This window comes from Prionailurus bengalensis, chromosome B3, assembly GCF_016509475.1.
Source record: "Prionailurus bengalensis isolate Pbe53 chromosome B3, Fcat_Pben_1.1_paternal_pri, whole genome shotgun sequence".
In the NCBI taxonomy this organism is placed as follows: Eukaryota; Metazoa; Chordata; class Mammalia; order Carnivora; family Felidae; genus Prionailurus; species Prionailurus bengalensis.
Genome location: NC_057355.1, coordinates 51,834,087 through 51,859,926, shown reverse-complemented (window position 1 = coordinate 51,859,926; position 25,840 = coordinate 51,834,087). Strand labels below are relative to the sequence as shown.

At 41.6% G+C, this 25,840-nt stretch overlaps 1 long non-coding RNA gene across 1 annotated transcript; it reads right to left on the bottom strand.

The window, feature by feature from the left end:
- Positions 1-22,000: 22,000 nt before the first annotated feature.
- LOC122467843 lies at positions 22,001-23,871 on the bottom strand. The gene is made up of 3 exons (XR_006293093.1): positions 23,601-23,871; positions 23,023-23,344; positions 22,001-22,336 (listed from the first exon to the last, which is right to left on the bottom strand). It is a non-coding gene; the product is annotated as an uncharacterized LOC122467843 (long non-coding RNA).
- Positions 23,872-25,840: the final 1,969 nt, after the last annotated feature.

The following is a 25,840-nucleotide window of genomic DNA, read 5'->3' as shown; positions in this document are numbered from 1 at the left end:
ATAATTAATAATCCCTCTAAGTATTAAAGGGTCTCTACAAAGGAAAATTTTTTTATATTGTTCAGCCAAGTGATCAAAAACCTCCCTTTTCAAGGAGATCCTATTAATATCCCTTGGAAGAGGTATACTATGGAAAATATTGCCCTGTGGTCTTGTCCCTAAAAATGTTTGGAAACAGCAACAACAACAAAAACTACTGTTGGTTTGCCTTTTTGTCCCCAGTGTTCATGTTTAACTTCTGATTAAACAGGTGCTACTTGATATGATTAACCTTGGAGGATGGAGGTCACCTGGGACCATTTGGTAAAGTCTCATTAATATAACACAGCGGTGCTGCCCAGGGTTGAAGGCTGCTTTCACACACGTGGAATGCAATCTGGGGTATAGACTGTAAAAGAACCACAGAGCTGGAAGAAGCCCTGGAGATCATCTACTTTAATAATCTTAAAGAAGGAAACTGAGGCCTGCCTCTGTTGGACGACTTCCCCAAGAAACTTTGTCAGTGCCAAACCAGAGCTGACAGCCAAATGCATTTTCTTAGAGTAGTTGTTGCAAGTATAAAAAGCACACCTGTATGTCTTAGAGTCTAAGTCTGGATCAGATACCCCCTAGAAGCAAAAACTTGGAGTCAGGCCTTAGGATACTCTGCCATTTATTAGTTGTCTAATTTTAGGCAACTCACTAATTTCCCTTCTCTGAGCATGTCTCATCCGGAAAAGTGAATGATATTGTACCTAGCTGCCCTGCAGGGGGGGGGGGCGGGTTGTTGTAAGGGTCAAATGAGGTAACGTGCTGCATGGAGGCTTATGCAGATATCGCTGGCAGATTGGTTTGCTTGCTCTCAGCTAGTATGTAGAAATGTGACTCTGGACTCCTCAGTAATTTGATTGGTTTGAGATATTGATAGACTTACCAATGCAGTTAGTCATTTATACTAGCCACACTCTTTTTTACCTCCATGAATGACACAAAATGAATAATTGAGGGTAAAACCTCAAAGCACATTTCCAAAGATTCTTAAAGCTAAAACCTAAGATACCAATGGGGCGCCGGGGTGGCTCAATTGGTTAAGCGTCCGACTTTGGCTCAGGTCAAGATCTCGTGGTTCATGGGTTCGGGCTCCGTCTCAGGCTCTGTGCTGACAGCTCAGATTCTGGAGCTGCTTCAGATTCTGTGTCTCCCTCTCTCTGCCCCTCCCAGGCTCGTGCTCTCTCTCTCTCAAAAAATAAATAAACATTAAGAAAAATGTAAAATACCACTGATGTGTCCTCATTGCACTTTAGGAGTTGGAGGCTCTAATGTTGAAAAATTCTAGGCATAGGGAGGCCAGTTAGTCCTCTTGCTAACGCTAGTAGGGCTCAGGCAAAAATAAAAACAGAGGCCCATATACCATATGTCCCTCAGCTGTACAGTATCCTTACTTTGTGGAGAAGAACATGGTCAGAAGAGAGGCAGCACAGGGGCCTTTCTTGCCTTGGTTTAGCAGCACTGTAGCTTGCGAAAATCTCAGTGAAGGGGGACAAATGTGACCAAAGGAATGAAAAGGAGACAGTAACTGAGAAGTTCACATAAGAAACTACTGGGGTAGGGACACCTGGGTAGCTCTGAGCACAGAGCATGCTTGGGATTCTGTCTCCCTCTCTCTCTCTCTCTGCCCCTCCCCTGCTTGCTATCTCTCTCTCAAAATAAATAAAAAGAAACTTGAAAAAAGAAAAAAGAAACTACCAAGATAGGGGAGCACAAAAAAGAAAGGCAACAGAATGCCAAATTTTCAATCCTGGGTTATTGATGGGGTCAAGAGGGAACCTACATAGTTAATTTCAGATTTCTTTCAGCATATATGATTTTTCATGACTGAGCAACACTCTTTCTCAAATATTTTCACACAGAATTGTCACCCACTCATATGTGTTCAGAATAGTGCAGTTACTTAAGCATTTGCTGTAAGCATCAGATATAAGAACATGTTTGCTTAGAAATGTTAACAGTAGGGGCACCTGGGTGGCTCAGTTGGTTAAGCGCCCAACGTAGGCTCAGGTCATGATCTCAGGGTTTGTGAGATCTCTCTGTCTCTGTCCCTCTGTTGAAAAAATGAATAAACATTAAAAAAAATTTTTAAAGATATGTTAACAGTAATATCTTATAGCAACATAGTTTAGGAAAATGTGCAATCTCTATTTAAATATTATGTTACCTCAAGTCATGCAAATAAACGTCATTCTGTAGCCTTTATGGTAGAAAATTTGGTCAGCTGGAAATTAGGGTTATTAAAATTGTTTTATCAATAATTTTAAAAATACACTTCTAGAGTGGAATGGCATGAGATTTTTCTAAGCCAAAGACCTCAGAAGTCTGAGACATGGCTTTTCCTATTACAGATCAGTCCAGCTAAATCATAGGTAGAAATATATAGATGGAATATAATTATTCTAATTGGAAGATGGCTATGACACCAGCCAGCCAATACTCCAGTCATAAAAACAATGGTTACTTTTTGTCTCATTGCTTTTTATGAGACATTGCAATAATGGTTTGTGCCAGATAACTCTGACAATGTAATTGAATTCTAGAGTTACTATTCTAAACTTGTAATATAAGAAACACTTGTAATATAAGAAACAAAAGTGCATCTTTCTTTAAAGATAATCCATCAAATTTTTGCTTGAAAGATAAAAATATTTAGTCTTATGAAAGGCCCTATTGATAAATAATAAATTATAGAATTGCCACAGTGGTTTTTTCCTAAGGAATAATGAATAGTAAATTGTTTAAATGGTCCACTCTTTCTTAATATTGATAACTATGCAGGGAAACCACGTAGAGTTAGGTGTATCTTGGATTGAGGGCCCTTAGAGCATTGCAAATACACTGGTAATCCACAGTGTGGCCCAAATCAGAGCCTGGGGAACACTGAAAGGGAGCAGAACAGGAAGTAACTTGCAGGTGACTGGGTCCTCATCACCAACTGTAGGTGTTCTCCAGTCCAGTTAATACATTTGACAAACACCAGGTCTCACATGGGGCTGGGGGAAGGCGAAGATGAGGGGTAGAGGTAAGGGTGGGGGCTAGATCTCTAAGAAGATATATCAGAATGGGTTCTTGCTCTTCAGAGGATTCTGAGAAGCAAGGGAGTAGAAGCCTTTGCTGAGCAATTCTCCCTAAAACACCACTGAAATCGTAGGGACTTGATCAATCACATGCTTCCTCCTCTCTGATTCTGAATCAGTTGAGAAATAGGCATGCATATCTAGTGGGAATAAAATGACAATTTTTTATTAATGATAAAGCTGCACTAGAGAACACTGCTTGTACCTTGGTCTAGGTAGGGCCTTCAGCTCTACCTGTACGTAGGGAAAGGTGTTCTGCAGAGCATACTTGACCTGCCTCTGCAGGAAAGGCAGTTTCCACCCTAATTCCCTATTACACTCAGAGAGGAGGCCCAGAGAAACATCAGCCTCCAGAAAGTAGGCCTGAGTCCCACTCAAGATCAACTTGCTTCTTAGGAACACAATCAGTGAGGAGAAGGTGCAGGCAGTTCTCAGCCAGAGAGAGTGAGAAAGCAGTGTGACCTTTACCCTTCTGCCTGGTCCTATCAGTCACTCCTCACCAAAGGGCAGCACTGGGAGCTGCTTTCTCACTTTCCTGAGAGGACAAAGTGTGGGCAGAAGTTACTATTTTAGGGGTCAACGATAGAACATGAGAAGAAGGAGAGAAGTGTTCCCTCAGCTGTCATGTGATTTGGTCTTATCCTAGCAGAAGAACATTCCAGAACAGGTGGGTCCTGGAAGTTATAATTTTACATGAACCCAAGTTTTAATCAGGGCAGAGCTAGGTAAGTAACATCGCTCCCTGTGGCTCATGGGTGGATGAGATGGGGGAGGCAGATGTACTTTGCAACTGAGCATTTGCAACTGAAACTCTGAGATCAGTCCTGAAAAGGAGCCAAGGATTCCCTTCTGAGATCCCTGCCGACTTGTTTGGAGGGAAGAAAATAATGTATATGTTTATTTTTATTTGAAGCCGCTCTGAGGCATGGAAGGTGTCTCTCTTCCAGGGCTGTCAGCCAGAGGAAGAAAAGCCCAAGGCGGGTGTGAGGGGAGGGAAAGGGAGCCTAGATATGTGTACATAGACAAAGTTGAGCTTTGGCAAGAGTCTGAAAACTAGGTTCATCTCTGGTATCCTCGATCTGCTCTTCATTTGACCAAAGCCCTCCTGCATGATTCCCTCATCATCCAGATGACCTTTCCTTCCATCTAAACTTGTCAAAGCAAGCATTTCTTCATTCCTTCCAGTGTGGCTTAAAGGTAGATGGTAGGAGAAAAATGAAATAATTAAAATCATTAACAATGAAGTGTGAGTCTCAGCCCTCTTTAGCCACCTTGGATATATTTATATTTCGAAACAAAAAAAAAACTGGGTTTACACGTATAAATATCTCAGTGGTTTAAATTTCATGCAGAATTCTGAAGCTGTTTGCCTCAGACTCAGGAATGGAATTGTTCCCAGTACCAAGTGGACAATACAGCCTTCTGTGTAAACGTGGCATGAGTAAGGGCCAGGCACAGATTCAGCAGAGGTCAAGAAGGATGAAGACAAATGACCATTGGTTGGCATAGAATGAGATCATCAGTAGCAGAAATAAATTGGGGACCAGTGGTAGCAGTGACGATGGACAATTATACAGGTCATGTGGACTCAATCCAGCCAGTAGTGTCCCGTGCTTATTATCTGCTAAGCCCTCGGCCGGATACAACCAAAGCTGCAGGGAAGAAATACACTCAATTGGAAGAAAAGAACCAATGTTTAGGAAGGGTAGTAGAATGAAACATTTCAATGATCTGGACTCCTGCCCTAATGAGTATATATTGCTTTTTATAAGCAAACCACCAGTCTTTTTTTTTTTTCTTCCCCAAACCCACTAGTCTTTAACAAAGAAAATGCCAACATATCCCTTGCTAGCTGCAGGACTCATGCTCTACCCTGATGGCGAGCTCTGCCTTGGGTCAGCCTCCTCATCCACCAAAATAAATGATCTATTCCTACCCTCAGCAGTCCTTATGCTCAGCCAAACAGGCACCTGACTGATGCCTCATAACCTGACACTTCTCTCCTTGCCTCTGTGCACACTGTTTTCTCTGCCACTACCCCAAGCCTGTTAGTGCCCCTTCTGAATTTTGCTCAAACCAGAGGTTTGCTCAAACGAGAGGTGGCTCAGGTTTTCAGACACTTCTTTCTCTGCGCAGGTTTCCCTGAATACCAGGATCCCTACCCCTATTGTAACTTAAAGTATCATATTAATAATCATAATGGTGAGGTGCCTGGGTGGCTCAGTCAGTTAAGTGTCAGACTTCAGCTCAGGTCATGACCTCGAGGTTCATGGATTTAAGCCCCACATTGGGCTCTGAGCTGATAGTATGGAGCCTGCTTCAGACCCTCTGTCTCCCTCTCTTTGCCCCTCCTCTGTGTGTGCTCTCTCTCTCAAAAAAAATAATTGAAAAAATAATCCTAATGGCAATTATCATCATCATCATCATCATGTCCTACATTAGAATACTAAGAATTTTTTTTTTTTTATTTTTAGAGAGGGAACAAGCTGGGGAGAGGGGCAGCAGAAGATAGAGAATCTTAAGTAAGCTACACACTCAGCCTGGAGCCCAACATGGGGGTTGAACCCATGACCCTGAGAGTAAGACCTGAGCTGAGATCAAGAGTCAGTCGCTCAACCAACTGCGTCACCCAGGTGCCCCAATACTAAGAATTTTTTAAAATGCTGACATGTTCTTTGTTACATGTGTGCGTCACAGAATCATTCAACAGACAGTAAAGGATTAACATTATTCCTACCTAAAACCAAAATAAAACAAAAATCAATAAGGAAACCAAGGTCCAAGGCCCTCCAAGGCCACATACCCCAGAATGCATTGTATCTGCCATTTTGGTCTCTCTAATTTATGATTTCTGATTAAATGTTATCTTGCACAGTTTTCAAATTGTTTCCTGTTGCTCATCGTGGCTCTGTAATAAGATTATATTTTTCTTCAGAAAATCTCTTCTGCATTTTGGGAATTCCTCAGCACCGAGAAATATATTAAGTACACAATTTTGGCTTGGAAAATGTTGCATTGGTGATGTGGAGGGTTATATGTTCATATTTCTGTACATTGTGTGAGTATGGACATTTGAGTTTGCTGGAAGGCAGCATGGCCCTGTGATTTCATTTGACCTTATTTTGGGTATTAGAGATCCTGGCGTACACATACACTGAGGAAGAGCCGTCTCCTACTCTTAGTGATAGTGGCTACCATTACTGCTCTAAATGATTTCAGTGTTGATATCAAGATGGTAAGGAATGAAATATCTCTGCCTAATGTGTCACCTCCATAGCCCCTATAATATTAACTTGGCAACGTGTGCCCTGTCCCCATCTGCTTGGAAATTCCTTGCTTCTCTCTCCCCCATCTAGGGTGACATCTGACCTGTGCCAGCTTCAGTGGGGAGGAGGAAAAGCACATGACTTTCTGACTGACATAGTGATAATGCTGGTGAAGAGAATGAGCTGAGAGGGTCAGTGATTGTGTTGGTGACTTGGGCCATCTGAGGCAGGGAACTGGAGGGGCATCAATGCTCCTTCTCTCCCAGGGCTTTGCAGAGGAAGGATGGTCTATGGGTTACTGCTCTGGCTCAGTGATTGGCCCCCAGGGGAAAGGAAAAACAAGAGATCTGCACAAGCTCCAGACCAGATTCCTTGAAGGTGAAGCTACTGAGGATCATTGTAGTGAGAGGATCAAGACAATTTGGAGTTCAGTTCAAGGATGGGCTGACCGCATGTCCCAGGAGTGATGGATCCACTGGTTAATGTAACCACTGGCTTGTTGCCATGGTGATTTATGTCTCACGATTAGGGTGTGCAATCACAAAATACAATGACATCATGAAAATGTGTTTAATTTTTTTAATGTTTATTTATTTTTGAGAGAGACAGAGCACAAGCAGGGGAGAGGCAGAGAGAGATGGAGACACAGAATCCAAAGCAGACTCCAGGCTCTGAGCTGTCAGCACAGAGCCCGATGCAGGGCTTGAACTCACAAACCATGAGATCGTGACCTGAGCTAAAGTCAGCCACTTAACCAACTGAGCCACCCAGGCGCCCCATGAAAATGTGTTTAAATGTGTATCTGTAAATAGAGTAGAACATTGCAGTTTCAATACTTGAAGCAAATCATGCCAACTATTTATTCATTCATTTGAGCCAGCATTCAAATTCAAGTATGTAAGCATGCCAGTAAGATTACTGAGGCAAAAAATATTAATGTTTGCCTCCTGGTTTCTGAGTCAACTTGTGTATCACTTTTAATAAATATATAGCACCTATTTCATCTCTAAATGATGACATCAAATGTTCCAGGGAACTTGACCTTCTCTAGAGGGAAACCAATAAAACTATGACACTATAACAAATACCTTGAAACAAAAATAAGAGCAAGGGAAAAATTTTAAAGTAGTTATTATGATAGGAATAATTTCCCAGAATTTTGACCCTGTGATTTATCAGCCAGAGAAGTCCTAGAGTTGGCTATAAAGTAAAAACAGACTAGTTTTACAATACTGAGTCAAAAAATATTTATTTTATACATATTAAAGGATAAAATCTTATTAGAGAGCCAAGACTGGCAACAGGAAATAATTAGCAAACAGTGCAAGATAATATTTAATCAGGGGACAAACCTAAAAATCAAGAGATCAAAGTTGCAGATATAATGCATGGATGGGGTACATAGTTGGAATCTAACTCATGATTGAAAGTAAAATAGCAAATATTCACGTAGCGATAATAATATGCCAGAAACTGTTCTAAGTCATTTAAATATATTAACGGATTCACTTCTCATTAACTACCAATGGGATAAGGTTTTGTTATACTCATTTTACAGATGAGAGAACTAGATCGGTTGGCATAGATCGGTTAGGTAATTTGTCCAAGGTCACACAGCCAGTAAGTGACAGTACTGAGGATATGATCCTAGGCAGTCTAGTCCCAAGGTCTGTGATCTTAACCTCATGATAACTCATACTTCTGTTATTATACTTCTACTCATACTTCTGTATTATAACTCATACTTCTGTATTATAGTAGTAATAATAATGGTAACTTTTAAATTATTATTTCCTATGTTATACCTGAAGTAAAGCTTAAGGTGTTAAGTGAAATACATGTATGCAGGTCACTGGTCTTAGTTTCATAATAAGCCACATCCAGAATATCCCATCTTCCTGTCTCCCGGGCTATAATGGACAGACTGTATCAGCAGCTGACTGATTACCCAGCTCATGTACGTGAAGCCTCAGGTTGTTTGTAGGTCCACAGCTGCTTTATCAGGAACCTAGATTGCATAAATTGCTTTAATTTGTGCCATGGAGACATGACTCTCCACCCTAGGTGAACACCTGCTCGAAGGCAGTCAATCTAAAGGCCGGCTGGTGATCTACGATTGGCCTCACCTGAGTCCTTTGGCCAACACTGCAGTGACTGGATCAGACTCTCTCCCTCTGAGATTTTTCTGTGAGGTAGAGATGGGATGCTAAATAAGTGATTTGGTGTTGAATTAGAGAGAGAAATGGAAAAAGCAGTAAAGAGGCATCAGGAGGCAGTAGAAGTAGGGGAGTCAGTCCACTGCAGAGTGGGAGGGAAAAACCAAGAGACGGCAGGCTCTGAGGACCTGAGTCACAAACTTGGCCATTGAGGAGGACTGCAGTGGAGCCCTGAAATGATACTGGATTACCAGAGCCACGTCTGAAATGTCATGAGTGACCTTTTCATGAGGCCAGCAATGCAGTCACAGAGGTGGCTCTTTGTCCCCTTTAGGTTTCCATGTGTCCTTATCATATAATCCCATTCGTGGAGATACTTTGATTATTTGCATTTTGTAACCTGAAAAAAATCTCACTAATCCAGGGATTTGTAACTCCATCCAGACTTCTCTTTGTTCCCTCTCCTCCCATATGCCATTATCAAACCCTGCTAAATTTGTTTTCAGACCCCTCTTTCTATAGCTACCTCTTGACTGGAAGACCTTAACCCTCCTACCCATACGGCTACAGTGGCCTCCTCCTGGCACAGCCAACTTAAAAACTCAGAAACAGGAACTCCTGGCTGTCTCAGCCAACAGAGTATGCAACTCTTGATCTTGGGATTGTGAGTTCAAGTCCCACATTGGGTGTAGAGATTACTTAAAGACAAAATAAAAAAAAAATCTTCAGAAACATTACTTTCTAATTTGTTTAAATATTGCTCTGATGAAGAATTTCAATGGGATTTGGACTTGTGTTTTTTTTTAAAGGAACAAACCTTGAAATCAGTCCCTTCTGATTAGTATGCTATCACCACTGATTGAAAGCAGATAAGATGGAAATTTCCTAGCTGAATCTCAACAAGATTACTTACATAATGAGTGTGTGGTATTGAAGAAATAATAACTATTGTGATTTATAAGCATACTTCTTCCTCTGGGTCTGCTTTGTTTTGGTGAGTTATCTTTTATCAGCCATGACAGCCACTAAAACCCAATGTCAAAATATACCCATTTTCCATAAGTTAAGATTTCCAGAATAATGAATCATAGCCCAGCTTTTGCTCACATAAATTATATATATATTTTAAAAATATTTATTTATTTATTTATTTTGAAATAAAGATAGAGAGTGAGTGGGGGAGGGCCAGAGAGACAGGGAGACAGATCCCAAGCGGGCTTTGCATTGTCAGTGCAGAGCTCGATGTGGGGCTCAAACCCACAAACCGTGATATCGTGACCTGAGCCGAAATCAAGAGTCAGATGCTTAACCGACTAAGCCACACAGGTGCCCCTAATTATTATTTTTAAGAACAAATATTAAGAATTATTTTTAGGGGCACCTGGGTGGCTCAGTTGGTTAAGCGACCTCAGGTCAGGTCATGAACTCATGGTTCAAGGGTTTGGGACCCAAGTCGGGCTCTGTGCTGACAGCATAAGCCTGTTTTGAATTCTCTGTATTCCTCTCTCTCTCTCTCTCTCTCTGCCCCTCCCCTGCCAGCTCTCTCTTTCTCTCAAAAAATAAATAAACATTTTTAAAAAGAACTATTTTTAATGCTTATTTAACTCATCTAGCTCATTAATAATTCTTTTTTAGTGTATGTTTCATAATATACAAATATATACAGCTGCACAAATTCAAACATATTAATGGATGATGTGTGTGATAAAAAAAATAAAAACTGGTGGGGGGGCACCTGGTTGGCTCAGTTGGTTAAGTGTTCGACTTCAGCTCAGGTCATGTTCTCATGGCTTGTGGGTTCAAGCCCCACATGGGGCTCTGCACTGATAGTGTGGAGCCTGCTTGGGATTCTCTCTCTCTCTCTCTCTCTCTCTCTTCCCCTCCCCCACTTGCTCTCTCTCAAAATAAATAAACTCGTTAAACAAACAAAAAACAAAAAACAAAAAACAAAAACAAAAGCTGGGGACCTCTTCCTGTAGGACAGAATGTTAGGTCTTTGAGGTTTATTCTCCCGCCATCCTCCACCCTATTTCCTCCATGCTATCAAGCTTGCTATTTCTGGAAGCTCCTGCTACTCCAAGCTCTTATCCCAGCTGCTGTTTAATCAGGTGATCTCAGTTAACATACCTTTAGTCTCCTACCAATACAATTGGCTAAATTTTATTATTTTAAAAAAACTTATGGGTGCGCCTGGGTGGCTCAGTCGGTTAAACGTCTGGCTCTTGATTTCAGCTCAGGTCATGATGTCAGGGTTCTGGGTTCGCGGTTTGAGCTCCTTGTTGGGCTCTGTGCTGACAGTGCAGAGCCTGCTTGGGATTCTTCTTCTCTCTCTCTGGCCCTCCCCAGCTCATGCTGTCCCTCTTTCCAAATAAATAAATAAACTTTAAAACAAACAAATAAACTTATAGTTCCTAACTTACTTTTTCGTCTATAATAGTGATACAGACTAAACTATACTAGCAGCCAATATTTTAATTATGTTCTGTTTTGTTTTGTGTTGGACTATAAGGTAGCTACTAACATTCTCATTTTATACTAACAGTGTTTAGGTGTACCTACATTGTAGCTAGTTAGTTTATTGACCCCTTATTCTTGTATAGCACAGCAGACCTTCCCCTTGCACAACTCTTTTGCAGTTTTCCGGCAGTACGGGGGTAGTAGGCTTTGCCAGTGGCGCTTCCATATCCCCTCAGCACTTAACCACCATCTCCAAGCTCGGCTGGTCCTGCTTTCTCTGCCTGAGGGCTCTGGCCACTGCATCCCTTTTGCTCCTGCCATTTGCAGACAAGAATGCGGAGGAGTAATGCCTCCTGGGAGCAGCACACAAGCAAGTTCTGAAGGGAACCGTGGATTTCCCAACTCTCCTGTCCTTTGGGTAGGAGAACTCTCATTCCATTCTACATTGGCCCCAGGGTTCTGCCGTGGGATGAAGTTTCAATTGCTCATGGTGGTGACTTGCTTGACAATGCACTTTTCGGGCTTCCTTTACTTTCCTGTCTCACTTCCCTACTTGCTTACAACTTGCATTTAATCAGTTTACTTTTGGGGAAACCCCAGAGAAGACAAGAGCATTGTGAAATTCTCTTTTTGCAGGTTTATTGGTGGCAAATTCAGTGTTTGTTTACCTGAAAACATCTTGGGGTGTCTGGGTGGTTCAGTCTGTTGAGTGGCTGACTCTTGATTTCAGCTTGGGTCACGATCCCAGGGTTGTGAGATCGAGCCCCCTGTGGGGCTCTGTGCTGGGCTTGTTTGAGATTCTTTCTCTCCCCCTCTGCCCCTCTCCCCTGCTCATGTGGGTTCTCTCTCTCTCCCTCTCTCTCTCTCTCTCTCTCTCAAAATAAAAAAAGAAAACATCTTCATTTCATTCTTATTTTCGGAAAATGGTTTTGATGGATACACAGTCCTAGGCTGTCAGCTCTTTTGCCTCCAACTTTGAAAGTGTCATTCCTGGGGTGTCTCGCTGGCTCAGTCAGTAGAGCAAGTGACTCTTTTTTAAAAAAAATTTTTAATGTTTATTTATTTTTGAGAGAGAAAGAGAAAAAGAGACAGAGAATTATGGGGGGAGGGACAGAGAGAAAGGGAGACACAGAATCTGAAGCAGGCTCTAGGCTCTGAGCTGTCAGCATAAAACCCAACATGGGGCTTAAACCCAACATGGGGCTTGAACCCATGAACTGCAAGATCATGACCTGAGCCGAAATCAGCTGCTCAACTGACTGAGCCACTCAGGTGCCCCAAGCATGTGACTCTTGTTCTTGAGGTTGTGAGTTCACACCCCATGTTGGGTGTAGAGATAACTTAAAAATAAAAAATCTTGGGGAACCTGGGTGGCTCAGTCTGTTGAGTGCCCAAGTCTTGATCTTGGCTCAGGTCATAATCTCATGGCTCGTGAGTTTGAGCCCCGGGTTGGGCTCTGTGCTGACAGTGCTTGGGATTCTCTCTTTCCCTCTCTCTCTGCCCCTCCCCCATTCTCTTTCTCAAAATAAATAAATTTTAAAAAATTAAAATTAAAAATAAATAAAAAACCTTAAGGGTACCTGGGTGGCTCAGTTGGTTAAGTGTCTGACTCTTGATTTTGGCTCAGGTCATGATTTCACAGTTTGTAGGTTCGAGCCCCTGTGCTGACAGCTGACAGCATGGAGCCATCTTGGGATTCTCTGTCTCCTTCTCTGCCTCTTCTGCTTGCATGTGTTCTCCCCCTCTCTCAAAGTACATAAATAAAACTTAAAAAAAAAAAAGAAAGTGTTATTCCACTGTCTGTCATTCTAATTACTATTCCTTTGTAGGTGATCTGCCTTTTCTCTCTGAAAAAAGATATTTTCTTTGTCTCTGGTATTTTTCAGATTTCACTATGATGTAACCAGGTTTAGATATTTAAGAAATTATCTTTCTCAGCATATGTTGTTTTACTGTAGCTTTAAATTCTTGACTTTAATCATTCTGGAAAATGCTCAGCAATGATCTCTTTAAATACTGCATCCTTGCATTGTCTTTGATCTCTCCTTCTGAGACTCTAATTAGACATATGCTAAACATTTTCCTTCTTTCTATCTCAACTTCTCTCTCTGTGCTACATCTTGTTAATTTCTGAAGCTCTCTCTTTCAGTTAGCCAATTTTTGCTTCAGTTGTTTCTAATCTGCCTATTTAATCTCTATTGAGTTTTTAAATTTTCTATATATTTTTTATTTTAAAAGTTCTATATGTAACATATGGCCAACTAATCTTTAACAAAGCAGGAAAGAATATCCAATGGAATGAAGACAGTCTCTTAGCAAATGGTGTTGGGAAAACTGGACAGCAACATGCAGAAGAATGAACCTGGACCACTTTCTTACACCATACACAAAAATAAACTCAAAATGGATGAAAGACCTAAATGTAAGACAGGAAGCCATCAAAATCCTAGACGAGAAAGCAGACAACAACCTCTTTGACCTCTGCGGCAGCAACTTCTTACTCAACATGTCTCTGGAAGCAAGGGAAACAAAAGCAAAAATGAACTATTGGGACCTCATCAAGATAAAAAGCTTCTGCACAATGAAGGAAACAATCAGCAAAACTAAAAGGCAATCGACAGAATGGGAGAAGATACTTCCAAACAGCATACCTGATCAAGGCTTAGAATCCAAAAATCTATAAAGAACTTATCAAACTCAACACCCAGAAAACAATCCAGTGAAGAAATGGGCAGAAGACGTGAATAAACTCTTTTCCAAGGAAGATACCTAGATGGCTAACAGACACATGAAAAAATGCTCACCATCACTCATCATCAGGGCAAGACAAATTAAAACCACAATAAGATACCACCTTCCACCGGTCAGAATGGCTGAAACTAACAACTCAGGCAATGACAGATGTTGGTGAGGATGCAGAGAAAGAGGATCTCTTTTGCCCTGCTGGTGGGAATGCAAATTGGGCTAGCCACTCTGGAAAACAGTATAGAGGTTCTTCAAAAAATTAAAAGTAGAACTACCCTACCACCCAGCAACTGCACTACTAGGTATTTATCCAAAGGATACAGGTGTGTCTTTTCAAAGAGGCATATGCACCCCAATGTTTATAGCAGTGGTATCGACAATAGCCAAAGTAAGGAAAGAACCCAAATGTCCAGTGATAGATGAATGGATAAAGAAGATGTAGTATATTTAGACAATGGAGTATTACTCAGCAATCAAAAAGAATGAAATCTTGCCGTTTGTAACAACATGGACGAAACTAGAATGTATTATGCTAAGCAAAATTAGTCAGAGAAAGACAAATATCATATGATTTCACTCATATGTGGAATTTAAGATACAAAACAGATGAACATAAGGGAAGGGAAGCAAAAACAGTGTAAAAACAGGGAGGGGGACAAAACATAAGAGACTCTTAAATACAGAGAACAAACCGAGAGTTGCTGGAGGGATTGGGGTGGGTATAGGGGCTAAATGGGTAAGGGGCATTAAGGAACACACTTGTTGGGACGAACACTGGGTGTTATATATAGGGGATGAATCACTGGATTCTACTTCTGAAATCATTATTGTACTATATGCTAACTTGGATGTAAATTAAAAAAATAAATACATACATACATACATACAAATTCTCATTTTTTATTGTCTCCTTTTTCCATTTTTGAGACTCCAACTTTTATTTATTTAGACGTTTCATATATTATTTTCTAGTCTTTATTTGGTAATTCTAGTATTTGAAGTTTGGACGGTTCTTACTTTCTATGAGTCATGACTTATGATCAATGTTTTTGCTGATACTCACTCATGGTACCTTTTTTCCTTATTGATTCTTGGTAATGAGTACATATTTGTTTGATCTTAACCTGGGGGAACCCTCAGGGTGAAGCTTAACTTTCATTTTTTCAAAGGAAACTTTCATTTGTTTCTGCATGGAGGGGGCACTGCCTTCAGGGACCTTTTGGCCCCTTCCAGGGTCTCTGGCTTAATCTAGAGTCTAAGGTTCATTTTTGTGACCAAAGGTGTAGGCTCTGTTAAGGGCTGAATTGTCTCCCCAAAATTCATATGTTGAAATCCCAATCCCCAGTACCTCAGTATGTAACCATATTTGGAGATAAGCTCATTAAATATTTAGGTGATAACATTAAAATAAGGCTGGGTCTCTGATCCAATTAGGGTGGGCCCCTCATCCAATATGACTGGTTTCCTTATAAGGGAGTCATAAGTTTTCCTTATAAGGGAGTTCACCTCTGTGAACAGGTGAAGAAGCAGTGAGATGGTGACTATCTCAGGTCAAGGAGAGAGGTCCAAAAGGGTTGGCACCTTGATCTTGGACTTCTAGACTTCAGAATTGTGAGAACAATGAATCTCTATTGTTTAAGCCAGTCATTGTGTGGTATTTTGTTATGGCAGCCCAGCAGACTAATATAGGCTGCATGGCACAATTCATTAGGATTTGCCCTCAGGGTAACAGCAGCTTTCCTCCTGTGTGTTTATTATTCAACACTCTGTTTTTAGCTCACATTTTAATCTCTGCCCCTGGGAAATGTCCCTTACTTCCTACAAGCTCACTGATGCAAAGAAAATATGTTTCACTACAGATCTAGCTGTTTGGTCGGGGTATCTATTCAGAGTATCTAGTCTGCCAGCAGCAGAAGTGCTTCAAATTCTATTGCTTTCTTAAGTACCAGTTTAACAATTCTTTCTTTATGATATTGTCCTGAGTGACCTTCTCCTATGGCAATCCTTTCCCTCCTTAAAAATCTTAGCGTTTATACATATATCATTTATTGCCATTCAGGCTGCCTTAGAATTAGTCACCAACCATTTCCTTGAAAACAGAGGCCAAACCTTACACCTTCTCTCACACAGCTCATAAGGTAATCATAAGGTGCCTCATAAGGCACCATGGGGATCTATTTCATGTTTATGGAATGGTGAATAGAAAATGAAAAACAAAGGACCAAAACTCTTTAAGCTGTGACTACTAGCTGAACAGACTGCATGAACCACAGAGTTGATTATGGCTATTAAGTGATCTAGACACATTTTAACTACAAAAACATCACATCTGAGGCCCAATTCACAGAGAGCCTTTGAGGAGTTAGTGAAAAGGCCTTCCATTATCGGTGAGAAACACCCCTGAAAGAAATGAAAACTGACGTGAATCAGATCAGCAATCCTAATTTATTTTGCAAATCCTGCTCTTCCTGAGAAACAAAAATAATAGAAACTAAATTTATCCTGCACTGCCTAACACCAGAAAGGAAAATACAGTCACCTGTTGTGACTCATGTAGCCTATTTGGCAATGATTTCCAGATTCCTCTTCCAATTAAGAAGCAAGACAGAACTAAGATTGTTCAGTTAAGTCTGTGTGGCTATAGATATTAGACCATAACCACATGGAAGCACTTAACAACATGGGGACTTAGTCTGTAAATGAATTCTGATTTTTATTTTTTTTATTAAAAAATTTTTTTAATGTTTATTGAGAGAGAGAGAGAGAGAGAGAAAGTGTGTTTGAGCATGTGCAGGGGAGGGGCAGAGAGAGATGGAGACAGAATCTGAAGCAGGCTCTAGGCTCAGAGCTGTCGGCACAGAGCCCAACGTGGGGCTCGAGCTCACAAACTGTGAGATCACGACCTGAGCTGAAGTTGGATGCTTAACCAGCTGAGCCACCCAGGTGCCCCAGTGAATTCTGATTTTTAAATTTACCAGGTTTCTACTATCAATTGTGTCATTTCATATTGTTGAAGAAATTAAAAGGAACCAAGTTGAAAATAAAGATTTAATAGCTATATAACAACATGGTCAGAATTACTTTATTATTTTAAAGCTTGATTTTTATTTATTTATCTTTTTTTTAAGTAATCTCTACACCCAATGTGGGGCTCAAACTTGCAACCCTGAAATCAAGAGTTGCATGTTCTAACAACTGAGCCAACCATGTGTCCCTAAGCCTTAATTTTTAAAAAGCTAAGAAAGACCCAAAGGAAGAAGAGGGACAAGGAGCTGGGAAGGGCAATGGAGGTGTGAGATGAGATGGAGGGATGTCACAGCCAAGAGGAGTAAAGCACCGAGGCCACCTTGTGGGGTGACTCGGGAATCTGGAAGTGGTCCTCCCCCCTTCCAGCTCTCAGGGGCTCCTGGAGAAGTTCCGAACAGGCATTTGGAATTTGGAACAAGACAGTAACGGTACCGTTACAAGACAGTAACAGTAAAGTGTATGTTAGTTGTCCTGCCTTGTAACTGGGGGCATTCTGTGTGAGTAGTACAGGAGTGGCCAGTTCTTAGTTAACTGTGATCTGGGAGACTGCTAGGAGCAAGTTTATTTCTAGACCAGTGCCAATCCAAAAAACCAGGACTGAATTTGATTTAGATTCTTCAATGGGCTCCATTTTCTGAAAGGCCATCAAATTAAAGAATCACATAGCCTCGTAATTAGAATTTTGATGGTTTCCATAGACTTATCTTCCTATTGTGTGATGTGTTTGTTTGAAACAAACTCACAGCTTGCTTAAGTTTACCTTCCTTTCTCTTAAGGGAAGAGACAATTATCCCCAAATGGGCTCAGACTAGTTGCTTTCTAGCCCAGCACTTGTGTAGGTGGTGACTTATAGGGGTATATATTTACTCAAGTGATATTTGTACCCCTCTTTTGTTAATAAATCTGTAAATCCATACCCCTTCAGACTCATTTTGTGGAAAAAAGAACCCCCACAACCCCCAATTTCCTACAAATCTTTTTGTGTAGCACACATATTTCAACTTCTGTCTTCATCTCATGAAAACATGATCAATTTCCTGTTGACTTGATTTGTCTCATGCACATGCTATTAGATCTTATGACTAATGCATGCCACCTTCTGAAGAGGACCTAAATAACCTACCTGTAATTCTAGTTCTTTTGTAATAGACACACATCTGGTTTCTCTTCCTGGTCTAGTTAAGGCAGGTGATGTGCAGGTAATTTTTCTATCCCCTTCCCCACAGGGGTGGGGGTGGAGTGAGCTGCCCATCCCTGCACTACACTTCTGTGTCAGAAACAAAAGAATATGATATCCAAAGGGTTTCTGGGGAACTGTAATAAATAGTTTTCACTTATTACAGCTTTTATAGTCCAATTCTCCAAGGTGCATAAAACCAGCACATTGAGGTAGGGCAAATGAGTCTAAGTGTCAGATCTCAGCTTTCTTGTCTCATAGTACACCACAGAGAATACCTGAACCTTTGTGTAAGCCAACACCGAGGTTAAAAATACCTCTCTCTGCTCTAGCTGGGGGAGAGTAGGGCTTTACCTTGGAGAGGAGCGGATAAGGCCACAGCCACCCTCCTGAGCAGGGCATTCTGTTTCTGGAAAGCTGCCCAAATACAAAGATAGCCCATCACACAGCTCCCCCAGAAGCATAGTGGAGACAGTCTTGAGCTATCATAGAAATTTTAGAAGAATTGAGAAACGCTTTCCCCAGGCAAGATACCTTCCTTATTCTAACAACCAGCACCTGAAATTCTATTGCTGATAGATGCCTTTAGCTGAAGACATGTGAATTTGCAAACCCTCCCAAGAATGGTAACATATATCAATACATTAAACAAAGAAAAAACAACCTGTAGTTGTTGAAAAAGTCATATATCCACACAGTAAAAAACAAAACAAAACAGAACAAAACAAACACAGATAGTTCAAAAGGCTATACATTAAAATTAGTCTTCCTCCCACCCCATACCTTCAATCTCTCTGCAGTTATACTAGTCAGACTCAGGCAGATGTAAGATAGGTATACCCCTATAGCCTTTCCCTTTGTTTCTTACCTACATGTGTACACACAGTTGTGTCCCTCCAATCTCCACTTTTTTTTTTTTTTTTTTTGGCCTCCTAGGTTTCTTCAATCGACTGATTTATTCTGAGGGTATGCTTGGAGATGGAGCACATCCTTCCCCGCTGCTGTTCAGTGTCACATGACCATCATAACAGGCTCAAGCTATCCTTTTTTTTTTAATTGTTTATTTATTTTTGGGAGAGAGAGTGCAAGTAGGGGAGGGGCAGAAAGAGAAGAGGATAGAGGATCCAAAGCGGGCTCTGTGCTGACAGCTGAAAGCCAGATTTGAGGCTCAAACTCATGAACCGGGAAATCATGACCTGAGCCGAAGTCAGATGCTCAACTGACTGAGCCACACAGGCACCCCCAGAGTTATCCTGTCTTAAGAGGATCCAGAGGCTCCACTTCCTAAAACAGAAGAAATATCTGAGATCACTTTAAGGGGGCTTGTTTGAGTAGATCACATGTTCATAGAACAAATTCTTTATTCCACAAAACATGGTAAAATATTTAGATTTGCGGGTAAATTAAGTTTGGAAATTGGAAGCTCTTGTAAACTTTGGGAACAGGTAAAACTTCAAATGTCTAATCTTCTTCTTATGGGGCTGGGGCTGAGGGAGGGACCAGGCAGAGCAGGTGTGAAGTGGACGGTTGGACCAGGATCAGATCCAGGGGTGGGGTCAGAACAGGGCTGTGAATCAGAAAATGTAAACAGATCAGGCTCCCAAGAAAAAAACAGGTGTTTCCTGTAAAAGATTTAAATATTCTAATTTCTTTTATGTGGGTTTCTTCCAAGCCATATCAGAGCATATATTTGTGACTTATGAGATTCCAAAGGTAGAATTATAAGTAGACTCTGATCCATATAATGAATAAGTAAGTAGGTTTTGTGTTTCATGGGACTAAGATAAATGCGGTCTAATTGAGCAGTACCAGTTGATACGTGAATGATACTTTATACAATTGTCATTTATGTCATTCAGTCTTTCTGTGAGACACTTTCTCCATTTTATAAAAACATACTTAGAATTCTGGCACTTTAAGAAGAAAATATTTTATTTTTAGGAGATCTCTGTACCCAACATGGGGCTCAAACTTACAACCCTGAGATCAACAGTCACATGCTCTACTGATTGAGCCAGCCAGGTGCCTCTTAGAATGCTGGCTCTTTAAAAACATTTAACCCAGGGGTGCTTAAGTGGCTCAGTCAGTTGAGTGACCGACTCTTGATTTCAGCTCAGGTCATGAACCTAAGGTCCTGAATTGAACCCTTTGTCAAACTGCATGCTGAGTGTGGAGCCTGCTTAAGATTCTCTCTCTCTCTCTCTCTCTCTCTCTCTCTCTCTCTCTCCCTCTGCCTTTCTCCCTAGCTTGTGCTCTCGATCTCTCTAAAATTAAAAAAAAAAAAAAAAAAAAGTTAACCCGAATCTCTGTTTTAGATCTAACTTCCGGGTTATAGGAGACTTCACGGATAGAGCAACAAGCTAAGCCACATCTGGAAGAAGTCATCAAACACACCCAGGAGGCAGGCATTTTCCAGATCAACTGATCACAAGTCTCCAAGTCAGAAGCATTAAAAAAGGGAATGTTGTAGATTAAGAGACAATAGGGAAATAAACAAGTGCAATGTGTGGTCCCGCTATTGGAGCCTACTAATTGTTCGTTTATTTATTTATTTATTTATTTAAAGTTTATTTATTTTGAGAGAAAGAGAGAGCATGTGCAGAAAGAGCAGAGACGGGAGGGGGTGTAGAAGCCCAAGAAGATTCTGCACTGGAAGTGCAGAGCCCAATATGGGGCTCGAACTCACCAACCAGGAAATCACCTGGGCCGAAGTCCCACGCTTATTCAGCTGAGCCACCCAGGCGCCCTCTTCTTTCTTTATTTTTTAGAAAAATTTTCTTTTAAGTAATTTTACACCGCTCAAACTTACAACCTCCAGATCAAGAGCTGCATGCTCTTCTGACTGAGCCAGCCAGGCACCCCTGGAACCTACTTAAGATGAACAACTATAAAGGACATTTTTAAGGACAATTTGAGAAATTTGAATTCTAACTGGGAATTATACATTAAGGCATATATTTATATAATTTAATTTGGTTCAATGTGAAAATGTTATTTTGACTATAAAAAACGTTCTTTTTTATTTACTTACTTTGTTAATGGGCTGAACTTTATTTGCTACCCACCGTCGCGGTGCGCCCTCCAGGGCTGGCTCAGAGCTTCCCCTATTACAGCAGCAGGTCCCCATCCACCTCCAAGAGGCACGCACTCGAGGGCGTATCTGGTAGCGGAAGTGGTGGCACCCAGGATCGCTGACCACCACCTTGAGCCCTTATTCCGCGTTGGTGAGGAGCATGCAGAAAGGCTGTCTCGTACAGGAAGTGAATGCCTGCGCCACTCGCCTCTCGGCCCCAGGTGCCCTGCACCAGGGTGTTGAAGACCACTGCTCATCCAGCCCAGGGGTTGAAATGCAGGGCAGAGGCACCACCCTGCGCCTGGCTAAACAGCAGGCTCACATAAAACCTGCCAGCCTTGACAGGAATGACGCTACGAATCCTCATCACATTGCCGGCCCGGATGCCCTAGGGCAGCGGGGTCTTGTGGGACACATTCTGCAGGATCAGCGGTGTGGGGTCCAAAGGAACCAGGGACACAGAGGAGTGAAGCAGATGGGTCAGCCCCAGGGAGAAACGACCAGGACCCAGATCAGCAGAATCAGTAAGAAGAAAGGCACAGAGCCAGAGGAGAGAGAGCCAAAGCTAGGCAAAGAACTGGAGAGAGAAATGCAAAGCATCAACGGAAAAAGAGAGAGCATCCAAGAGGCAGATGGGAGCATTGGGATGGGTTGGGTCAACCCAGGAGCCACAGCCCAGACACTTCTTAGCACACCCTAGCACCCACTTTCTCCTTTCAAACAGGAGACCTCCGCTGGGCCAGGCCCTACCCCCTAGTCTGGTGCAGCGTTGGGTCCAAGCCCCCCAGGCCTCTAGGCCCCTGAGACCCTCACAGAGCTCCCCTGCCATGGCTGGGACAGTGGGGCAGACAATGAAATGAAAAATGTTCTTGTTTTAAAAAGATGTATACTGAAGTTAAAAAACAAACTGTGTCGTCACCATCCCCTCAACCCATCCCCTTCCTTCCACCACCAGACTTTGAGTTCTTAAAATGAAGGCTACCAGATCAGAGTAGGGTACAGGACTGTGCTTCATTTTTCTTTTCCTTCTGGTTAAAGCCAAGTGTTATCACTGACACGTGGGGGTGAGGCGTGGGGAGGAAATTACAACAAATCAAAATGTTCACAGCCATGCATGTCTTTCTTGAGTTGCTTCTTTCTTGTATTGAGTTTTGCACGGTCAGCAGAGCAGAGCTTGTGTTATGTAAAGCCAGGGATTCCTGCATCGCAGTATCTAAGTCCTCTTACCCACATCCTGTCACATTCAGCTGCAGATGTGGGAAGAGGCTCCAAAGCAATACAAAAGGTCTGTCTCGGGATATTGTGGGTCAAAATGAACTGCAAGGATTCTGGGTTGGAAGGGAAGACAGAAACAAGTTAGGTGGGCCCCTGGGCCGGCTGGTGCCTGCAGTGAACCCCAACCTGGGCCTGTACCAGAAACTCAGGAACAGCTCCTGTTGGGATCCTTTAACCCCATCTCTGTCAGTCTTAGTATTTCTCAAGCCTAGGCCCCAGGAAGCCCCGCTGAGTCTGGCTGATTCTGAAGGCCATGTCTTTCTATACATCCAATCTGCTGCTTTGCTGAACGGGCTCGGAGGGCTGGAGGGGGAAAGGATGTCTGAGGATGCCAGGCAGTGAGTGTTAACTGGGTATTTTCATATTGCTGGGGGACTCTGAGCAGACACCACAATGCCCGTCTGTCCATTAGCAGTAGGCTATGGATTAGAAGTGGTAGAAAGGATATCTTTAAATAGATTTCTTTTTTTGTTTGTTTGGTTTCAAGCCTAGTGATTGAGGTCACTCTGGGAGAAGCTTCAGAAGAAGCAGGAAGCTCTGGTCAGAAGCTTTGGGTTTTACATTTCACAACCATTATCCTCCCTCCTACTTCAATGGGAGAAAGAAAAGGTTAGGTGGGTGAGGTAGTGGAATGAGGAACAAAAATCCTCAGTCTAGGAAAATCAGACTAGAAAACATTACAATACATATTTTATATGTCTGAACCATTGAGGGAAGGGTTTGGCTTAGCACAACTCACCTTCATCAGGGAATCCTTGGTGCCCAGGTCCCTGTTACCTTTGAGCCCACTCATTTTGCAAATAAATGGCATGAGCTCAGAACCAGTTTCCGTTCCAGTGGAAGGACTGGGCTTATCCAAATTCTTGTCTTTAAGTCCTAGCTCTGGCACCTGCTAGCTGTGGTGTTTTAAACCAGTCTCTGGCCTGCCCTGGGGCTCAGCAACTAGTAAAGATGGCTGAGATAAGGGGGTCAGGTATCAGACTTTCATGGGAGCAGTTCTGGGCTTTGGGGGAGAAGACAGAGGAGAGGAGAGAGAGAACCAAGTGGAGTTTCTTCCAAGTCTACAGTTAAAAAAAAATGCTATTAGTTGTATTTAAAAATGATTAAACGTCTTATAATATTAATAATTTATCATTTCCTTGTAATTCATTCTTTGAAAGCTTAAAAAACATTTGCAAGCCATCCTTTGTTATAATTTCAACAGCGTGACATTAGCACCCAGTGGACGCAGTGCCCAGGGCTCTTTGATGCCCCAGGCTGGGTGTGGGGGCAGGGTGGGGATAGGGTGGGGTAGATAATTTTGCCTCCAAGCCTTACCTCACTGTTTACAAGTTCTTTCCTTCCTGCCTCATCACTTAAGTGCCAATAAAAATGGCATCTCCCTATTGTGACTGTACATCATATAATGACATTGTCACCTTCAACTCCTGGGTTGAGGATGTCTCATTGTTTTACCTCCCCTCTGTGCAATCTCAGGTTTTGTCTGGAGTTTTGCTGAAAATAACCTTGGTTGAGTGCTGCCATCTGCTGGCCAAAATGTATATAAGTAAGGCGATGTGGCAGGGAAAATGTTAAAACCTGATGTTTCCAAGACCATGCTCTGTGCTATCACTGGGTTGCGGCTTTTCATATTATTCTGTCAGCAACCTATAAAGCAGAGATGAAATCCATAACTGACTTTCAGAGAAAAATAACTCTAGAAATAGGGGCTTAAATAAAAGTTTTTAAACCTTTTATGTTGAAGTAATTTGCGATTTACAGGAAAGTTGTAAAAGAGTACAGAGAGTTCCATTAACCCTTTACCCAGTTTCCTTTAATTTTAAGTCTACATGACCATAGTGCCATTATTGAAACCAGAGAATTAACATTGACACAATACTTTTAACTATACTAGAGACCTAATCTGACTTTCGAATGTTCTTTTTCTTGATCCAATTCAGGAGCTCATGTCGTCATTTCTTCTTAATCTCCTCCAATGGTGACAGGTCCTCAGTCTTTCTTGACCTTAACGCTTTTGAAGAGTACTGGTCAGCTATGTTGTATAATGTCCCTTGGTTTGTTTGATACTTTCACATGATTAGATTGAAGAAATACATTTTTGTCAGTGCATCAAATAAGGGGAAACATGATGTTGATATGACATAACAAATAGTGATGTTAACTTTTTTTTTTTTAAGATGTTATTTTTTTAAAGAAATCTCTGCACTTAACATGGGACTTGAACTCACAACCCCAAGATCCAGGGTCACATGCTCTACTGACTGAGCCAGCCAGGTGCCCCCAGTGATGCTAGCTTTGACCTCTTACTTAAGGAGGGGCCTGTCAGGTTTCTCTGCGGTAAAGTTATTATTTTCCTCTTTTAAATTGATGGGTATCTTATGGGAGACACCTTGAGATTTTGCACACGTCCTGTTTATCATACTTCCACCTAGTGATATTAGTGTTCATCAATGGGTGTCACTTGCAGCAAATATTACTGTGTTGTTTGCCTAGTGGTGATTATTTCCATTTCTCCTATATTTTGAAATTGGAATTATGCTGTAAGGAAGGGCTGTCTCTCCCCTTCCTTTCTCCCTTTGTCCCTTCCTTTCTTTCTTCCTTCCTTCCTTCCTTTTCTTTTTCTTTCTTTCTTTCTTTCTTTCTTTCTTTCTTTCCTTTATATCAGTGTGTACTCATGGATATTTATTTTATTCTATGGGTTAGAATCCAATGCTATCGTTTTTTATCTTGTTGTTCATACTGTCCAAGCTTAGGCCTTTGGGAGTTCTTTTAAGTCTGTTCCTGTGCCCTTCAGCAGGTACCATCATTTAAAAAATAACAATGGTATTGAGATATAATTCACATACCATAAAATTCATGCTTCTAAAGTGTACAATCCAGTGTTTTTTAGTATATTCATGAGATTGTGCAACCATCACCACTATCTAATTCAAGAACATTTTCGTCACTCCCAAAAGGAATCTGTTAGGACTTACTCCCCATTTCCTTTCCCTCAGTCCCTGGAAACCACTAATATCTACTTTTTTTTTTTTTTTAAGGACTTGCCTATTCTGAACATTTCATACAAATGGAATTGAAGGGTAGCAGACACCCCAAATTGTGCCACTTTGGCATGTGGATTATTTTGAGCTGCAGTCAATCAAAATGTTGCAGACTCAAGAAAAACTTTTACCTCTCCCTTAACTACCTAAAAGAATTTAGACAGGGGGCCTGCCCAGAAAGAGGGCTATTACCTCAGATAGCTCTTTTTATCTGAAAGACGTATCTGTATGTCAGGGTAAATATATGGTTACTGAATACCTGCTCTATGAATTACCCACCTCCCCTTCGAAGCCCCAGGTCTGTATTCCTATTCCTTTGCTCAGGCACAAAACAAGCCACAACTGGTTTGCCCTTGAGTCTCATACCTTTGGGGCCCCCCTACATATGAAATTAAATATGTTTTTCTCCTGTCAATCCATTTTATATCAATTTAAATATTAGAGTAGCCCAAGAACTTTGAAGAGAAGAAGGGATACATTTTCTGACCCTGCAGCATCATACACATGTGGCCTTTT